This window comes from Xenopus laevis, chromosome 8L, assembly GCF_017654675.1.
Source record: "Xenopus laevis strain J_2021 chromosome 8L, Xenopus_laevis_v10.1, whole genome shotgun sequence".
Classification (NCBI taxonomy): Eukaryota; Metazoa; Chordata; class Amphibia; order Anura; family Pipidae; genus Xenopus; species Xenopus laevis.
The window spans coordinates 99186529-99203694 of NC_054385.1; the positions used below are offsets into that span (position 1 = coordinate 99186529).

At 37.7% G+C, this 17166-nt stretch overlaps 1 protein-coding gene across 2 annotated transcripts in view; it reads left to right on the forward strand.

Moving 5' to 3' along the window:
• The window catches only part of cox16.L (cytochrome c oxidase assembly factor COX16 L homeolog), a 57332-nt gene that overhangs the window by 8199 nt on the left and 31967 nt on the right, over positions 1-17166 (forward strand). The gene's annotated exons all lie outside the window — the stretch shown is intronic.

Consider the following 17166-nt stretch of genomic DNA (forward strand, 5'->3'; position numbering starts at 1 on the left):
TCTACTAACTTTCAGGAAAACTGTGCAGAAGTGCAGGTGATAGTGCTTTTGGTAGTGGTAGTGCTTTTCTAAAATGCTCAGGATGTAAAAGTACTAACACGGGCACTTCCATGAGATTCCAACTGAGGTTACATAAAAGGGGTTATCCATCTGTCTTTGTTCACAGTTAGTCCCCTTAATTCTAATAAAGGGGACATCGTTTTGTGGAGTATTAAATTTAAATCGTTTTTAAATTGAAAATGTGCTGTAGACTGAAATCTGGTTTGTTTGTATGGGTTCTCAGCCTAAATCAAACACTGCAACAATTACTATATTTTTTAACCCTAAGGGCTAAAAAAAAGTATAAACTGTTGGCACATTAAAGGGGTTGTTCACCTTTGAGTTAACTGTTAACATGATGTAAAGAGGGATATTCTGAGATAATTTGCAATGGTTTTCATTTTTTTTGAGTTATTTAGCTTTTTATTCAGCAGCTCTCCAGTTTGCTATTTCAGCCATCTGGTTGCTAGTGTCCAAATTCCCCTAGCAACCATGCATTGATTTGAATAAGAGACTGGAATATGAATAGGAGAGGCCTGAATAGAAAGATGAGGTATAAAAAGTAGCAATAACGGTACATTTGTAGCCTTAGAGCATTTGTTGTTAGATGGGGTCAGTGACCCCTGTTGGAAAGCTGGAAAGAGTCAGAAGAAGAACGCAAATAATTAAAAAATTATTTAAAATAAATTTTGAAGTCCAGTTGAAAAGTTGCTTAGAATTAGCCATTCTATAACATACTAAAAGTTAATTGAAATGCGAACCACCTAGCATTGTGTCCTAGGTAAGTTAGCTTAAATGAATTTTTTTTTTACTGACAGGAAGATACCCCAGGAACATTATATGCAGTGAGATGCAATGGACAGTGACACCCCATACATTTATATGCAGTGAGATGCATACAGTGAAAAGCAGTAGGTAGGCACCCAGACATATTATATACAGTGGGTACTGATGCCCGACATTCAGATCCCCCCCCCCACACACACACATTGTCACGCTACGCTGAAACATAGGGTTATAGCAGCCCATCCATGCAGTTTCATGAGAACTCTGCCTTAACTAACCAAAAATTAACAAAACAATGACAAAAAAAACGCAAAAAAAAATTTTCAGGGGAAAAGATTTCATTTAGGACTACTGCAAGGGTGATAGGAATATTACTGATGCTAGGTGACAAAATGTTAAATCCAGCAAGTGAGGCAGCTTTCAGAAGGTAAACAGTATAGTACCTTAGAACTGTGAGAGTGGGATGAAATGTGCAGCACATGAGCTAGTGGGGTGCTTTGGCAAAGGTTACAGCATACACATCGTTTCTACAGTCCCTTCAATAAGATAAGATCTCTCCAGCCCCACCTACATCTGTAGCCTTAATTGGTACATTTTACTGTCTGTCAAGAGAGCTGTGCTCTGATTGGAGGAGTCATGAGGAGAATGATCCAATCAGAGCACAGCTGGTTGCAGCAGAACCGGGAAGGACTGCAGTAAGCTTTCCACTCCTTTTAAAATAGCAGCGCAGCGCAGGTCAGTAAGGGAGCAAGTTTTTTTTTAAATTTTATTAGGGTGCCAGACAGGTTTGGGGAGGCTTAGCCTCCCCAAGCCTTATTGAAAATCCGCCTATGAGTTGCTGTGTGTTTGCCTATTGACAGAGCCTGTGGGAACCCTGGAAGTACCCTGGAACTACCCTGGATTCATCATAAGAGGCAGGGTGCTTTTGCACTCAGGGCAAATATGCAGACGTGCATGGAATGTGTTTGCAAATACCTTGGATCAATAGTATGGATACATGCAACATTTGGGTCACTTTAGGGTGACTGCACTAACCCCTGGGGTTTGTGGTCTAAATGCATTAACTCACGGCATCCTTCCTTATCCAAAATTTCTCTCTCTATTATTATTTTTTTTTGTTATATTGTCATATATGTCATATATTGTCATATATTTTAAGTAAGCCTCACATTGTTTATTGTACAACAATGGAAATAATGCTCCTGCTTGATATCATTTGGCTTTTGGGGAGTCCTTTAGTGACACCTGGTGGATGAAATCTGTCATTCCCTTAATACATTGTTCCTATCTGCCAGGGTTGCAATTTAAGAGGCCCTTTTGCATAAATACTTTTTTGTTAATGATTTTCTGGTTTGTGTCAGATGCTTTTGTTTTTTAAAATGTAGAAAATAAGCAACACAATACAAGCAGCTCTGTTTGCACAGTAAGGAGATATAACAGTGTAACTTCCACCAAAACACATAAATCACATGCAAAAGCGTTTATATGGAAGAACCACTCACCCTTCATGAAATTTGGTTAACACGCAGATGTCTCCAATGCTTCGGAAGAGGATTATTTATTACTGTAAATAAAAAATGAAGATAAAAAGTCTTCCCATGCCATACAAGGGCACACTGTCTTAGATGGTTTCGGATATTTCATTTGAATTATTAATTAGCAGTAAAACACTGTGTTTGAGTTCTCTTGGCTTTAGGGTGGGATACATTCATACAGGCCACATGACGTCTTATGTACCTGGGGGAACATTATTTTTTGTAATATAAACATAACACAGTTATAAGGAGAATGAAAGTAAAAATCACTGGTCCCAGGCATATCCTGCATCAGTAATTTTTAGGGCTATTTTACACATGGCTTTATTACGCAGCGTAATCACTAAATCGTAATGCAGCCCCAATACTGTAAAAAAATAACTCTGCCTTGTGCCTTTATATGCCCATGGAACTCCTGGTGACTCATAATAATTCCATGTTTAACAAGAGGAGTTATAATACACGTTATAATTATTCATAATAATACACAAGTTTCAGTGAGTCATATGACACAAATTACGTCACTATGCACTGTTTATATAGTGAATAAAGTATATTATAAGTTACTGAGGTGTTCCATGACCATATAAAAACATGCAGCAGAAGGCCGAGTGACTTTATACAGGTCATGGAACTCCGAGGTGATTTCTTATATCCTCATATTTTGCTATAGGGGGTGCTTTATTATAACACACACCTGTCAGTGATTCATGTGACAGAAATTACGTCATTGGTTATAATCGGAGCTGAGTGACAACACTAAGCACTGTTTATAAGCATATAATACACAAAAGCCATGAATATCTTGTAATTATATCCTTATAAATGGTGAGTACTGATGTCATCAGTTATAAACAGTGAGTAGTGATGTCATTTGTGTCACATGACTCACTGAAACTCATGTATTATAATAAATAATGTACCACCTCATGCAAAATATGAGGATATTATCCATGACCTGTATAAAAACAGGCTTTGGTAACTTATAATATCCTTATAATTAACAGGAGGGGGTACTTTATTCACTACATAATATACAGGATATTCATGGCTCTTGTGTATTATAATAAGATTAATTCCTTATCCGCCAGTGATCTTTCTGTGCTCTGTGTTACTACAAAACCACAAAGCAGTAACCGTCAAAGAGCAAACCTGAAATTCTACTGTGTTAGTAGCCAACTGAAAGGGAAACTATTGTGAAAAGAAATATAAGCTTCTTCGTACTGAAATAAGATGCTTTTTAAAACAATGACACATTCTGTACTGTTTCTGAAATTATCAAGTTTATCTTCGCTATTCCTCTCTCCTGTTTTCTGCTTCTCTTCATTCTCTTTTCTTGCAGGAGTTGGGTGTCAGGTTTTGATCGACAGATCCAATATATGTTTTAGGAGGGGGCTCTCTTTTCTAGCAGACGTATTAGAGCTCACTTAAGAAACTGTAGCAAAATTTTGGCACAAGTTCTGCAGGTTGAGAGACAGTGTTTCTGGTCATTTTGAAAGAGTGAGCCCTAATACGTCTTCTAAGCCAGGCATACCCAATCCTTACCTGTGAGCCTTATTCAAATGTAAAAAAATTTGGAGAGCAACATAAGCATGTGAAAAGTTCTTGGGCTGCCAATTATGGGCTGTGATTGGCTATTTGAATGATTATATTTAGAAAATGTCTTATTTCATTATGATAAAGTTTAAAATAAATTTTAATTTTTACAATAGTTCCCCTTTAAACATTGCATGCAACCTATTTCCTATGGCGTTCTATTTCATAATTATGTTAAGAGGCTTTATTAACACATGATCTGAGGCAAATCAGGATAATTATAATGGAAATATGCAAATCTCTTTCAATTGTTTGCTTTGTTCTTTTATAACATAGGAATAGTATTACGTTCTGCTCATTGGAAATGGCTTTGCATCTCCCAGAATGGAAATTGTTTTCTAGTTAATATCACACAAGCTGGTTTTTGATTTGTTTTTTTTCTTGATCCAGACTCTGCTGATGGATTGTAAAGCTTCAATGCTGACGTGTTTGCTTGTATTTCAATTATCACATGCTCTGTATGAAATAATTTTCTTTATTTAGCTCCGAGTGATTGTTTTGGCATGATTTAAATGTTAAGTACCTTGTTACAGGGCATCACAAGATTGTACTTTGCTTGTGTTTTCCTGCATAATAGGGCATTAGATAGGGAACAATATAGCCGCCATTATAATTACAAGCATATTGGCAATGAGAAACCATGTTCTATGGTCACATTGTATTTTACATTAGGTGCAAGCTTGTATAGTACATGTATGGGACCTGTTATCCAAAATGCTCAGAACCTGGGGTTTTCCGTATTTTGAATCTTCATTCCTTAAATCTACTAAAAATAATTTAAAGATGAAATAAACCCAATGGGCTTGTTCTGCCTTCTATAAGCATTAATTATATATTAGTTGGGGATCAAGTACAAGGTACTGTTTTATTATTACAGACAAAAATGAAATTCTTTCTAAAAATCTGAATTATTTGATTAAAATGCAGTCTATGGGAGATGACCTTGCTCTATTTCAGAGCTTTCTGGATAACGGATTTCCAGATAACTGATCTCATACCTGAATTAAACCTCACTGTTTCTAAACTGCACACAAAGCAAGGGACTAAAGATTTATTTAGTATTTAAGGATGACAACCATAATAAACCTACAAAAGTAGCACCCTCCGTGGGGCCCTAAACATAGCAAACCCAGTATTACCATCTGTACCATACCTACCAGTTTTCCTTCCTATTAAAGTGGGTTTAAGGTAGATGAAGGGTGTGGTTGTCTTGATTTTCCCATCAGGAATGCTAGTGTATATCTAAACTGTACATCATCCCAGAAGGGCCACAAGACAGACCTTCATAGGGCCCTGCCAGACACAGTCACTTTATTACCTGTGTGAAATCTCCTTTCCCTCAGGCTTTAAAGTACCGGAAAATACATACACACCTGAAACCACTGGTATTGGTATATTTAGTGCCTTGACAGATGTGGTGATCCCAGAAAATGGAAAATATTGCCGTCTGCATTTTGCACAGTTACCTGTGATCGCCGCATTTAAAGTGTTATTTACTGCTGTGATTCAAATAGCATGGCAGGCAGGTATTTCAGGTACTTTGTGGCCTGCGGAGAAGAGATTTCCCATATATGAAAAAGATCCACATCTGTTACGGCTCTTACATGCAGTGTAATCACAAAAAAAATGCCTTCTTCCACATTTTTGCACGAGACTGCAAGTGTTTTACATGCACTGATTCCTCTATCTGTTAGGGCCCTAAAGTGTTTTACATGACACAATTCTACAGATGGGCAGGTCATTTTGGGAACTTTATCACCCGGGGAGAGGAGGTTTCCCATGGGCGACAAAACACCCCATCTGTCAAGGCCCTTGCTATATTGATAGATTAACAAATAGGATGCTGTGAGTATCCTTTGAAAGGCAAAGTATATTATGCTGCTTTAATTGGCAGAGGACACTAACTACAATATTTTGCACAAGGGGAGATTTACCCTGAAGCTGGCCCTGCATTTTATGGTTTAGTAAATGGAGAAATAAAGGGAGCAATGTCAGAGTGACAAAGTAGAATCTTTTAGTAGAAAGGTTATGGTTCTAAGCTCCCTAGAAGCAAAAATAATGAGGGACATTTATCATTTTAATTCTTAATTGGGTCGCTTTTATAATTGAAACCGCTTTTACTATTTTATCATATTTATTAATTTTCTCATAAGCCTTTCATAAAGATGCAAGCTATGTTTCTCGGTTTCAGGAGCAAATTAAGAAACTGTACAATTGATTACTATGTTATTATAATATGAAACAATTATTTAAGACCCCAAATTGCCTCATTTCATGAAATCATTCAGTCGTTGGAATGAGAAGTGCCTAAACTTCTGTCTAGGGTAAGATTTATACGTCTAACCCATCTGAACTTGGGTAATGTTTAGATGATTTTTTTGCATAGGGCATTAGATAGGGAATAATAAACCCTCAAAAAATTCCTTTATCCAAAGATAACTGTCCCAAGGCTTTTTTCAGTTAAAAAATGTCATTTTATTTAAATTAGCATTAAAACTCAGATACAAACTTGCCCCACCAGTTTTGTATCTGAGTTTTAATGCTAATTTAAATAAAATGACATTTTTTTACTGAAAAAAGCCTTGGGACAGTTATCTTTGGATAAAGGAATTTTTTGCATGTTATTGCCTGAGAACTGGGGCTAGTCCTTTGGGCTTAATAAGATGGAAATCAGATGTGGACTCCCAACTGATGTATGATGAATAATAAACCCTGCCATACTTGTACCCGAGGTTCAAGTTGCATTGGTTTTGGTATGGATATAGTGGAGTTGGTATGGACTTAGTGGAGTTGGTATAGACTTAGTGGAGTTGGTCTGGATTTAGTGGTGTTTGTATGGACTTAGTGGAGTTGGTATGGACTTAGTGGAGTTAGTATAGACTTGGTGCAGTTGGTATGGACATGGTGCAGTTGGTATGGACATGGTGCAGTTGGTATGGACATGGTGCAGTTGGTTTGGACATGGTGCAGTTGGTTTGGACATGGTGCAGTTGGTATGGACATGGTGCAGTTGGTATGGACATGGTGCAGTTGGTATGGACATGGTGCAGTTGGTATGGACATGGCGGTGTTGGTATGGACATGGCGGTGTTGGTATGGACATGGCGGAGTTGGTATGGACATGAAGCTCAACTAGGAACACCTATAGGCATCACAAACCAAGGGAGCACTATACTTACTCCCTGTTCAAGGTAGGTTCATGTGCAGGGATCTCTTGTTCCTGTTGCATCAAAGCAGGTGCAACTTGTATAGAGCATCACATGTGGATGCAAGCATGTTTCTAAATGTGGGTTTATTGGTTGCATTACTGCACCTGCAGGTTGATAATATGGGTTCCTATTGCTTTGATGTCATGTTTTGCTGAGGAAGTAATTGTTTGCTTTTTTCACATCCGTTCTGTTATCCAGAATGCTTTGGATCTGTGGTTTTCAGGATTACAGATCTTTTCGTAATTTGGATCTTCATACCTTAAGTCTATTAGAAAATCATGTAAACATTAAATAAACCCAACAGGCTGGTTTTGCTTCTAATCGGGGTTAATTATATCTTAGTTTGGATCAAATACAAGGTGCTGTTTTATTATTACAGCAAAAAAGGTAATATTTTTTTTTTAAAAAAATGTGGAGTCTATGGGAGATGGTTTTTCCATAATTTAGAGCTTTCTGGATAATGGTTTTCCAACTAACAGATGCCATGCCTGTATCATTTTTTTAATATCTACAGAATAAATGCTTTATGATGCGCCAAATAACTAAGTTTCATGACGCATTGTGCTGACATTTGCTTTAACATCATTTGCTTTAACATTGTTTGGGTGTTTCCTTATTGCACTTTGCGTTTCCGCTTCTTTAAATAGCCTGAATCTGCAGCTGGTGTTGAGTTTTATTCCAGTACTAATTGGCTTCTCCATTTAATACAATAATATGCAACACTACTTCATAATGGAATAGCAATTGTAAAGCCATTCCTCCAAACTCTTGTGCTTTATTAAATTGTCATCAAAAGAATTCCAAATAACATCTTCAAAAGCCCATTTGAAAAGTTAAGGCTGCTAATTGTAACACTTGCCATTATTTATAGATGAGAATCTACCAGTACTATTCTGCATTGTGGTATTTCATTTTCAGAGGCAGATGATAAAGGGTTTTTGTTCATGTCTGTTGAAAATTCCCCTGCTGCATTCCCATGTCTCCCAAGTATTCTTCTTTTCAAAGAGCATTTTTTTAAAAAGAAAAATCAATGTTTTAATCCTTCTGTGCTTTCTTTAAACAAGACTTATTTGGGAAATCTAATTTTAAAGCAACAGGCTTCTCCGAAACAATGCTTTGTGTCTCCGTTTGAATGTCCACTCTCATAACACCCTCTTATGCTGTTTGTTCCAGGGATAGGGTCTCAGTATTGCCAATCACACATATTATTTTACAGCTGACGGTTGAGCTTTTCACACTAAAGACCCCAGAGACTGTTTGGGCTGTTTTCCAGAAACAAAGAAATTAAAACATCCATTTAATGTGTTTGCTCATTTATACATTTAAATTCCTTGCCCCCTGGCTAATTATTTTAAACTTTCATTAACACGTGTATTAGATCTTCTTGTAAAGTATCAAATCTCTAGCGAAATGCACATCAGTGTATAAACCCAGATGGCTGTTGTAGAGATGAGCGTATTGAAGCATAATTATCAATGTAATAATCTGCACAAATATGCACAGACATTTGCTCAATTCGTTTTTTGTTTTGGGGATTTTTTTTGTGTGTTTCCTGACCCCGGTGCTGTAATTCATAGCTCATGCAATAAAACATTGAGAATCAGAATAGGATCTGTGAACCACTGGAGAGGTACTTGAAACGTAGTGCAATTTATTTATTATGTTTAAAAGCAGGCTGCCGTTAACTACACTTACCTAAATATCTAATGCAGTTTAAAAGTTATTCAGATTCATATTCCATGTTTATATGGCATTTATAGGTAGATACAAATGAACTGTAGCTCCTCTCCACAGTAAACATCAAAGTGAGGGTAGTTGTCACATCCCTGAAGAGTAACCTGCTAACTAAACTGTACAAATTTAGGAACAAAAGAAAATGAAAAAGGTAAATCCTGAAGAAAGATTACATATAGCAGTCTTGTTCTCTTCACCATATGCTCACTGATATCTACAGTTCTGACTTAATCAAGGTCACTTACATTGTCACCCTTTCACACAGTAGAATATTTAGCCATTCCTCATTTAGTAGAAGAATAATGATCTTCTTATGAGCTACTGAGTTTTAGAAAGGTCTTTTGCTTCCCCTTCTAGACACCTTTAGATTGTCTAGAAGATGTATTACAGGTATGGGACCTGTTATCCAGAATGCTCGGGACCTGGGGTTTTCCGGATAACGGATCTTTCCGTAATTTGGGTCTTCATGCCTTAAGTCTACTAGAGATTCATGTAAACATTAAATAAACCCAATAGGCTGGTTTTGCTTCCAATAAGGATTAATTATATCTTAGTTGGGATCAAGTACAAAATACTGTTTTTTTTTATTAGAGAAAAATGAAATCATTTTTAAAAATTTGGATTATTTAGATAAAATGGAGTCTATGGAGTCTCCGTAATTCGGAGCTTTCTGGATATCGGGTTTCCGGATAAGGGATCCTATACCTGTATTTCAAGTAGTTATTTTCCATCACCGGAGGTTACTAACCGTTATAGGAATACCTATTACAGCCAAGTGGCATATCCATCTGTCAGATCAGATAAATCAGTGTTGATAAACAGTCACAGATCTGACAGGGAAGCAGGTGCATCTTTGAAATTTTGTCCCATGAGATTTTGACAGAGCAGTTCCATGGGGATGTTGAGCCGGAAGAACTCAAGGTTTCCTTCTCAAGAGATTCACCTAACCACAGCTCCTCAGAGACATTTGGGTTTATTTATAAACAAATACAACATTCTGAGAGATGCTTCTCTACCCAATTACTGGTGAAGCAAAACATTTGGTTTTTCAGTGGTGTAACTACCAGGGGTGAAGGGGGTGCACCCCATTGGGTCCAGAGCAACGATAAGGCTTATCACAGATGGCAGGTGTCACTGTCGGTACCCTAAATTCAGAACCAATGCTAAGCACCCTGTTCTCGGCTTTTGCTTCCCCTTTAACCGCCAACTTTCACCTCGGGAGGAGCCCCTAGGCTAATCGGATGCCTTGAGTTCTTCCGGCTCAAAATCCCCATGGAACTGCTCTGTCAAACCAACAGCTGACCAGATACAGTATGTCTGTTGGTCGTTGGGCTAATGATCAGATTATAAAAAGAGCCTATGAAGACCCTCAGGAGAGAACCTAAACAGACCAATGCTGTCCTTGCCCTCCGGGTCTGCACTGGCTCTTATTATGGTCTAAATTTTTGCCCTGGGACCAACCATCTGTATCAGCCATATTTGACCTAACACTTGTCGAATCTATTGACTCTGCAATCACCTGACATTTACTTATTTGAAATTGATAGTTTGAAAGGTCTGAACATGATTTTGTTTAACCACCAAATGGCATTTTGTGTTCTAGACAGTTTGTCTCTAGACTTTTCAACTTTTTAGGGTTTAGTAGAAAATCCAGGTATGGGATCTGTTATCCTGAAAGCCATTATCCAGAAAGCTCAGAATTACATAAAGGGCATCTCCCATAGACTCCATTTAATCCAAATAATCCAATTTTTAAAATTGTTTTCTCTATAATAATAAAACAGTACCTTGTATTTTTTTTATAATTAATCCTTATTGGAAGCAAAACACCCTATTGGGTTTATTTAGTGTTTACATGATTTTTTAGTAGACTTATGGTATGAAGATCCAAATTACGGAAAAATCCCTTATCTGGAAAACCCCCAGGTTCCGAGCATTCTAGATAACTGGTCCAATGCCTGAACTATATTATTGATTATATTATCAATCTGTATGGATATTATAATGGTGACGTTGTTTATTATTAGAAGCCAAAACAGTCTAGCATTATTTTCGACATAAAATACCCCCTACCCACCATATTGGTCTGTACAACATAATATACCCATATTCCCTTGAGAATATGGATTGGATAATAAATATCAGATCAGTTTACTATTATCACAGATTAACAATATTCAAAATAACAAATTTGGGAGCACTTACATGCATAATGGACTGACCCATGTTGATATAACGTATCTTAAAAGCTTCCTTCTATTCTATATAATATCTTGTATCCATTTATGCCTGTAGTATTTTCGATGCAGAATATAGTATTTCGTTTTTACATGAAATTAGTAAGGGACATTGTGGTTTATTATGTCATTCCCCTGGTATGTACTTCCATTATGGAAAAATGATTGCATAATATAATTAGAGAGCATAATTGGTTCCACACTGGGGCCTCTCAGCTTCCACAACTATACCTTCTGAATTGCGCTTCAAGTAGTAAATGAGAGACCCGCTGCCTGATTTGTGTTTCTTTTACTATTCCGCTTTCCATTTTTAACCCTTTTAAAAGATACATTAAACATATTATTTAGCAATCTCATTTAGTTTCTTTAGGGATGCTATCCCCATTAAGGACAAATTGATAGAGTAGACTGGGCTGCATTGCTGGCTGCAGAATGCATGCAAGATCCACAGCAGGGAAATGCATGTAAAAACACCAATGTGCAAGAGCCCTAACAGAGCTTGATCAACTGGTAGATATTCATAGATTACAATCTAAATTATTGAAATGATAATAGATCCAGACACTGACTGATATATTTAAGCAAACTTATACATGGCTTAGAGCCCAGATTCACAAACAACCTAATGTCAATACAGATGAGCAAACACTGATGGAAAAGGAGCAGCCATGATGATGAAATAGTTATCTGTTGGTGCCAAGTTGCTTAGTTTAGCTTGTAAATGTGACTACGGGTAAGCGCTTAAAAGTGAGCAGCCCAATGTGAGTCAGTATGGTTGGTGACATGCTATATTCTGCATTCACTGCTGCAATCCTTTTGGCAAAAAATTATTTTTGGATGTTCTGTGTGCAGATTAAGTGCCCTAGATTATTTCTTGCTCCACTGCAGCCAATAATAGAACCAAGCACTGACACTGGGGGGGGGGGGGGAGTTATTTATCAAAGGTTGAGTTGTGTTTTCCTGAAAAATTCGAGTTTTTGAGGGTAGTTTCAGTAAACACTAAAATTTTTCGGAATAAAAAAAAATTTTAAGATTTTATTATGCCCCGAAGCTGCAAAAAGCTCCAATCCGAAAACACTCCAGCTAAAACCTGTCGAGGTCAAGTAGAAATCAATGGCAGAGGTCCCTTGAACCATTTGAAGATGTTTTTAGCCTTCATGATTTTCAGGGTTATTTTTTGTGGTTTTTGCTCAAAACTTGATCAATGCAAGCTATTGCATTTTTTTCGCTGATAACTCGATCATTATAAGAATTCGAGTTTTTCCTCCGATTGCATTTATTTCAGTTTTTTTACATTTGAGTTTTTTCATAAATAATCAACACTGTTGTGAGTTTATTTGAGGTAGAAAAAAAAAACTCACAAACTTGACCTTTGATAGATAACCCCCTGAATAGTTAAGCAACCTTAGAACCCATATTCACAAACAATCTATTCTCTCTTATCTCTGTTGCAATCCTTTTGGCATAAAATTATTTTGGGGTTTGCTGTATGTGGATTTAGTGCCCCCAGATAACTTCTTGCTCCCCTGCAGCGAAAGTTCATTTCAAAGTAAGATCTCCCTAGCAACTTCTCATAATTACATTCAATTAATGCTCATTAGTACTGCAGCCCTGTTTATTTATTGTGGTCCCATAAACTTAACTTAAATTGAAGGTTGGGTTTCTTCTTGAGGGGTTGTGGGTGGAAGAACTTTCTTTCTGTGTCTTGTTATTGCACTGGTCCCTGTTTTGTACTGTGTTACTTATTATCACCTTCAGCAAATTCTATAAACCTTTGCAATGTGCTATGAATATATATTTCTTTATTTTCATAAAGCTACTTGACATTTTCTGCATATAGAAAGACCAAATCAAATATGTTTTGTTATGAGAATGTGTGGAATTTACACATGGGGCAAAGGGTGAAAATGGAACTTGCCATAGTTTACCAGAGGGACATTCACTGATCTGTTTACTTGTAAAGCAGTGATGTGCAGTTTGAGATAAACTTGACCCGCACCCGACTTCCCCCTTCTCTTTATAGACCGGTGCCACGCTGATGATGTCACAAAAGGGGCGGGGCAGGCGCAAGCCTATAAAACAGGAAGTTGGAAGCCAGCAGTCTAAGGTTGCGGGCAGGGAGAGAAGGCACAAGAGCTCGACCTGCGCTCGACCCGCAACATGAGCACCGAGGTTGGCCCTAACCCACCTGACCCACAGGTATCGGGCCGGCCCGCAGATCACTATTGTGTAGAATAGGGGCAAAATTATGAGAAGGTGAACTCTTTCAACCCTTCATAACTATGCCACTTTAAATCCTATGCAAGTAAATAGAGGTGTAAAATTTCCCTTTTGTAAACTGGCCTTTCATCATTTGAAAATATACCCAATGGATTCTTCCTACTGGCTAGTGTCACTCTCAATTGAAGTGAAGTGACGCAGTCCTCATGTCCCCATAACCCCATAACCACCCTGATGGAAGTATTTCACAATTAATATGTGTTTAGTTTAGCTAATCTGAATGTCGAACAAAGCTTTCGGCCACTCCTCTAGGCAAATACAAGTATGGGACCTATTATCCAGAATGCAGGGGGAGTGTTATCCGAAATGCATGGGACGTGTTACCCAAAATGCATAGGACGTTTTCCAGATAAGGCATACCTCCCAACTGTCCCGTTTTTAGAGGGACAGTCCCTCTTTTGACAGCTCAACCTGCAGCCCCTCGTTTGTACTGGAAAGTCCTGTTTTTCTCTGCACTGAACAGCCAGAAAAAGAAACAAAGCTTCTAACTTAATTGGCTTTTGGCAGAGAACCCAGAACAGCTACAGCAGCAGATAAGATACTTTTGTTACAATTTCGATATAAGCAAATAAGTAATTGTAGCAATACAAGTTAACAGGTCCCTTGGAAAAGTTAGACTCACGGCTTCACCTTCATTAGCAAAACTGAATAATAACTGAAAAAAAACCATAGAAATATGTTCAAACTTTCATAACCTGACAAATTTTGTAAAATTAACATGGTAATTAGAGGGTGTGGCCACAAAAACGTGCATGGTCAAAAAAAGTTGCCGTGTTTTTATCCCTCTATTTATTTCCAAAATGTTGGGTGGTATGGATAAGGGGTCTTTCTGTATTTTGGATCTCCATACCTTTAATCTGCTAAAAATCATAAACATTAACAGGCAGATTTATCAGAATGTAAGATTAGAACTCACCACAGAAAAACTCACTTTCTATTCATTCCCAAGCGATTTTTAAAAGCATATTTATCAAATGGTGAACTCCATTGATAAATATAATTCTAAAAACCCCATAGTAATGAATAGAAAGTGAGTTTTTCAGTGATCTCACATTTTGATAAATCTGCCCCTTAATAAACCCAAATAGAATTGTTTTGCCTCAAATAAGGATTAATTATATCTTAGTTCGGGTTTCTGGATCAAAGATCCTATACCTGTATATAGACAAAGATTTCTTGGAAAAAGATATGATTAGCTGGGCTTTTACATCTTTTATGCTGCTCATCTTGTCTCAGAGCAGAAGGTTCAAACTTTTTCGACATCAATGAGTACAGCTAATGCACTTTAAACAGAAGCCATCTGCCAATAGAAATATGTTTAATGTTGCTAATTGTGTAAATATTTATTTTAATGCTCTGCCGTGGTTACTAATTATGGATCGCACAATAAGTATGATGGTCATTTGTGCAGCACATATGCAAGCTTTGTGTTTGCTTTCAGTGAATAGGCAATGCAGTGTTGGGAGCCTGTCCCCTATGCTATGTCTCTATGCTTGGAAACTGACCAAAAAAAAGCCCATTTTGACATCCAAAGCCAAAGTGAACGTGAGAACTGTACATTGGTGCATCAAGAAAATGCTGCTTGGATCATTTGCTTTTTTTTCCAAGTGGTCTTAAAAGAATGAAGGTTGAAGTCGTTCACCTGGAAAATAAAGCATCGGGATGTTCACAAAAGCATACGTGAATGTTTCCATTTCTTAATAGAGGATATTATTTTGATGGTGTTTATTTTTAACTGACTTTGAAAGTTATTTTTACCCAGCGGCTTATGCCAGCAGGGTCAGCACTATGGCAAAATTGCTCCACTAGGCAATCTAAAATCTCTTTTATCAAGTGCAGAAACGTTTACTTATTTTTCAGAACACTGCTTTTTATAGTTTAGGGATGAGTCACTCGGGGGTGTTATGGCGACTTTATGCAGCAACACTAGTGCCGCATTTATTAAAGGTAGGAGGGAAACGGATATCATCAGTAGACAAGCCCACTGAGTGTTTATTATGGCGTTTCTTGAAGGCTTATCACCATTGGTTGCTGTGATAATTATATAAATGTAATTATTTATAAATTTAGGGTGTTTGCCTAAAGCATATAAGGCAGCTCTGTAACTCACTCCTTCCTGACAGTTTCATTTACTTTGCTTGAAATAAAAATGTATGTTTTAACCCTGGAGATTTCATCTTTATCTGAGACTGCCTTGTATGTAAGATGGCAGAGCTCCAAGCGTGAGAATACTTATCAAATAACTATTACGTTGCCATATTGTACTTTGTCTTATTGAAGGCTGCTTTATATAGCAGGAGTCCCCCCATGCATACCACGGTTATATTGTACTTGTCTTATACTGTTTACCAAGCGTCAAACAGAAGCAGATCAGTGGGATAGGTGGTTAAATATTAAAAAACATATAAAATATATTTTACTGACACTAGTGTAAAAATACATTTTTAACATCAGGATTGTGGGTCAGCATTCCAGTCCTTTTGTAAGCAGTGTTGCAAATAGCATTAGATTCTAAATGATTTACTGTATAAAATAGCATCCAGGGCACAGACAGTGAGAGGGCGAACAGCTTACAAAAAAAAGTCACCAATCTGCTGTTTATCAAATGCTAATGAAGGGCCTTTTTATATATATATTTTTTATATTAGAAACCATATAACCATTTAAATGCGTATGAGGCCTTTCATGTTTCTTTCCTACCACTCTTTAGAGTGGTTGCAGATGTGGCTACTGGGGGAGATTAGTCGTCCATTGACAAATCGCCTCTTCATTGGGCAACTAATCTCCCCTAAATGCCTTCCTGCCGGCTAGGGATGGCACTCGGATCGCTTTGGCTTTCCGAAGCCGCCCAAAGTTCCCTCGTGAGGCAACCTTGGGTGACTTCGGAAAATGAATTGCTCCGACTGCCATCCCGCTGGCTAGAATGTAAATCGCCCTCAGGATGGCACTCGGAACACTTTGTTTTGAACATGAAAACATGAAAGCCGAAGCGATCCGAGTGCCATCCCGCCAGCGATTTACATTCTAGCCGGCGGGAAAGCATTTAGGGGAGATTAGTCGCCGAAGAAGAGGCTATTTGTTGCTGGGTGACTAATCTCCCCCAATAGCCACATCTGCCACCACCCTTACAGGTGAGATTCTGTAATCTTTGTAACAGCATTCAGGCTGCAGTGGTCCGAGATCCTATATGCAAGATAATGATTGTATCACTACTGGATTTAGTTTCCTAAATTATGATGTATGTATCAGTGATTGACCTTAGAAAGTTTAGTACGGCAAAATGATCAGAGCCAATAGCAGTTTACAATTTGTCATAATTAGAAGGTTCTAGGCTCCATAGCTTAAACTATCAGAAAGATGGCTACTTCTGGGCCTCCCTACCATTGAAGGGTCTGCTCCACTTTTGTTACAAAATACTTTACGGAAAATTTATGCTCCAGACCTCTCTTCAGAAGACTTTTGCATTAAATATAGACAGTCCTTTAGCTCAACTGGACTACATAATAGAAGGAACTTCTGTTTAACTACTCATTGCTTAGAGATCCTGGTCTAGGTGCTTAGCCCCAGATCCTTTGCGTCAGGGGGTCTAGCAGGTAAATATCAAACAAATACAGCATACGAATAAAGCCATACATACGGAGATCCCCTAGTTTGGCAAGGTCGCCAAACAAGCTATTTAAGATAAGCAGGTCTCTTGGGAGAACGGAGGCTAGCAGCTTAAAGGACAATAAATGTTCAATCACAAACCTG